Source organism: Parus major, chromosome 22 (assembly GCF_001522545.3).
Source record: "Parus major isolate Abel chromosome 22, Parus_major1.1, whole genome shotgun sequence".
Classification (NCBI taxonomy): Eukaryota; Metazoa; Chordata; class Aves; order Passeriformes; family Paridae; genus Parus; species Parus major.
The window spans coordinates 3,805,776-3,809,649 of record NC_031790.1 but is presented as its reverse complement, the minus strand read 5'-3'; positions in this window follow the sequence as shown (position 1 = coordinate 3,809,649).

Sequence of the window (3,874 nt, the reverse complement as noted above, 5' to 3'; positions counted from 1 at the left end):
GGGTGCCCAACGCCCCCCAGACCCCCTGTGCCCCCCAGGGCCCGGGGCAGCAGAGCATTCCCAGCTGCCGGAGCCTCGGGGGTTGCTGTAGCCGTGGCCAGTGGCACTCGCCTGCTCGCCGCATCGCTGGCCCGAGTCTCGCCTTCAGCTCCTGTCTCCCGAGTGGCTCTTTCTTTTCGGCTGAAACTTCCTGTTGGCTCTCATTTTCATTCTTTACCTCTTCAGCAGTGCAGAAAATTGGCACTTAATGTGCCCTGTGAGGCTGTGTGGTGGCAGCTTAATTGACCCTGGTTGCATCACCCTGGCCACAGCTCGGTCAGCGAGCTCAGCCTTGGGCCACGTTCATTTCCTGTCCTCTCTTTGTTTTCCTGCCCTTCCCAGGGGTCCTGCTGGTGTTTGGCTCCGGGTGAGGGTCGTAGAGAAGCAGGGGTGGCCCAGGCTGCCAAGAGAGCTGCAGGAGTCTCTCCTGGGCCCTCACCCAGGGAAATGTGGATTCCCCCAGCTCTCCATCCTCCTTTCCTCCCTGATCCTTGTGCTTTCCCCAGCTGGTCAGCAGGTTGCTCCAAACTCTGCACATCCCAACGTCTCACCTTGGATGAGTGGCAGGACCACGCTGCAGCTCTGGGAGCTTCCCCAAGCACTGCAAATCAGTTGGAAACGTGAGCTGCTGATTGCAGCCCTGACCTTGACAGTTGTTTTCCAAGAGCAGGTCCCAGGCATCTGGGACTGCAGAGTGTGTCAGTCCAAACCAGGGCAGTGAGGACCAAGTGCCACACTGACCAAAGTGCTTACAATAAAACCAGACCTATAGCAATCACCCAAACGTGGTCTCAGCTTAGCTCCAATTCCCTTATTACATCCTTTGGGGCAGAGATTGCTGCAGGAGGACCTGAAATAGTTGGTCAAACTCCAGGTGTGGTTGACAATCCAGGCAGAACTGCATTAGGGCAGATGTGTAGCATTAGATTTTTCCAGGTGAATGAAGGAAATGGATATAGCCATTGTTCTGGGATATTCCTGAGCGCTGATGAGGAGAAGTGGCTGCTCGCTGCTCCTCTGTCATGAGAGAGTAGCAGAGCACTGGCACCAAGGCTGTGGCCAGCTGCTGCTGTGGCACACAGCCAGGGGAACCCTCCCAGCCCCACCGGGCTCTGGGGGACAGCAGGGCCACACCAGCAGCAGCAGCAGCAGGTCCCAGCAGATGTCCCTGGGGAATTCCTGGCTGAGGGTTCCCAGCACAGCTCCCACATGCCTGGGACGCTCTGTTAAAGAGGAGGGTTTCCTCCCATTGAATATCTCAGCACTCAATTTGCGTTGGACCATGGAGTCCTTCCAAGCCTTGGAATACAATGGGTTAGTCTCTGCTGCTCTGGAGCTTGCTCCCAGCTGAGAGCCCGGCCAGCTGGGAGCACGCTGCGACCAGGATCCCGTACAAAGAACAATGGGAAGGCTCAGCAAGGAGCTCTGGGGCAAGACCCAACCTTGGTGACAGCACCGCGTCTGGGGCTGCTCCCAGCTCTCTGATTTTCCACCGAGGGAGGATCACAGCCTCCAGAGCCTCCTTTTAACTCTGCAGCTTGTCCCCTATCTGCTCTTTGCTGTGCTTTCAGGCACCGGGCTCTGCGTGCCAAATGGGATGCTGGGGAAGGCGCTGCTGCCTGGATGGGCTCCAGATGCAATGCAACTAATCCATTTTTATAGCTGGGAGCAGGTGTCTCGTGCATCATGAGCCGCTCTTTTAGAGACCACTCTTTTCATTTGGCCACAAGCACTGCAGGGGTCCAAGGGCCTCTCAGTGCCCTCCAGCTCCAGGAGTGCCCTGTGGGGCCAGGGCTCTGCTGCATCTCCCCAGGGACGGCTCTGGGTGACTGTTGGCATCCCTGGCCAGGTCACAGGACCAGAGCCATGCCTGCACCTCACTGCTGGGCTTCAGAGCCACAGTCACCAGTCCTGGGGTTGTGCAGCCCCCCCAGGGCTTTGTGGACTGACCTGTGTGTGCATAAAATGAAGAACACGGCCTTGGGGACATGGAGAAATTCCTTTTTGCTTGTACTTTCCCCCAGTTGCTGTGGCTGGGAAGAGCCAGTACCTGTGGGGAGGAAAAGAGAAATCTGCTGTTGGAGCCGGAGGTAGGAAAGGCCAAAGGGTTTGTTTTCCATCCTCAGACCTCAGCAATGCAGCGAGCGGAACTCCGTCAAGAAACCCCATCCAAAGCCACAGCTCATGAAGCTGCTCTGAGCAAACAAAACCTCAAAGGGCTCTCTGTCCTTGCTCGTCCCGTTCCCAGTCCGGAAGGGAGCAGTGCCCCAGTGCCAGGGCTGCCGTGGGAGGCTGCAGTGGGGACCCTCAGCCGTGCCACAGCAGGACTGATGTGACCTCACTGCAGCGACATCCCCACCCCAAAGCTGCCAGGAGCACCTGCAGGAGCTGCAGCCACTGATCCTCCAGCTTTGCTGAAGGGAGTAGGTCCTGGAGACCCCAGAAAAGAGCTCGTGTCTGTGCAGGGCCCCAGCCAAAGAGCTCCAGTGCAGCAGCTACTGACGGGCTGGGACTCGCTGGCCTGCTGAGACAAAGAGCCATTGCTGAATTCAGCTGCCCTGGGTATTTTTTTCCCTCTTCGATGAATCACCTGCTAAAAATATTATAAATTAAGTTGCTGGCCAGACCCTTCACTTCTCTGGAAGCAAAAATATTTATTTTACTCAGGCCGTGCCTGTGTTTCAGCAGAACTTTATGATCGGTTTTGGAGGAACGTGCCATGCTGTATATTCAAATTACAACTTTTTTTGGCTTGCAGTGTAAGTTTAAAATGTCTTGTTTAAGACACAACTGTCAAGCTGCCAGAAAAATGCGTTTTCAGCTGTTTTCCTCCCAAAAGCACCAGTTTTGCCCAGTTGATGGTTCTTGTCAGCCCAGGTGTGTGGTAATAGAGGGGTGCAGGCTGGACTTAGACTGGGAGCATCCACGGCCGTGGAGGAAACAGCGCTTAGCTCCCAGCACCAGCACAAAGCCAGGTCCCAGGGAGCCCTGGAGCTGCCTGGCTGGTGGGACAGATCTATTCCCATTGCACAAGGCTGTGTTTTTGGGAACTGGAGCAGGACCTTTTCCTGCCCAGGCTGCGGGTGCAAACCTGATGGTCAGACGGGCACCAGAGCAATGAGATCCATGGGAAGATCATCACAGAACCCCTGGGAGCCAAAGGAGCTTGTCCTGGGAGATTTTTCCTCCTCCCGAGGTGCTCAGGGGAGTCATGTCGTGCTGCCAGGGCACTGGAGCCAGGCTCTGTGCCTCCAGCCTCTGAGACCCCCGCCGGGACCAGCTCCTGTTGCTCTTGCTCCTGTGCCAGGCACACCTTCCCCATAAACTCTCATCTCAGCTTAGGAAGGAAATGAGGGAAATTTCTATTTCTTGCTTCGGGGCAGAGAGAATAATGGGATCTTTATTCCCCAGTAATTAAGTTGATTTTTGTGTGGGTTTCATTTCCACTCCCTTCCATCCTCCCCTGCAAAGCGGGGTGTGCCTGTGGCAGGGCAGGGAACATCAGCTCTCCTGGGCACCAGGAGCAGGTGCTGGTCAGGGCATCCCTTAGTGCAGGGGGCCCAGAACTGGCACTTGGGATCCTCCTCATGCCAGTACTGCATTCCCACGGGCAGGGGCTCTCCCAGCTCTTCTCTGAGGTTTGCCAGCCCCCGGCTCCTGCTCCGTGCCAGCCGGGCTGGGGAAGAAACGTCCCGGCTCTGCCCAGGTGCTTTCCTGGACAGAACGTTCAGAGCCCTGCAGCCCCAGCCGAGAGCCCCAGAACGGGCTGGATCTCATCCCTTCAGCCCCGAACGAGGAGCAGCTCCCCCAGGAGCAGGGAGATGAAGGAGAGCCC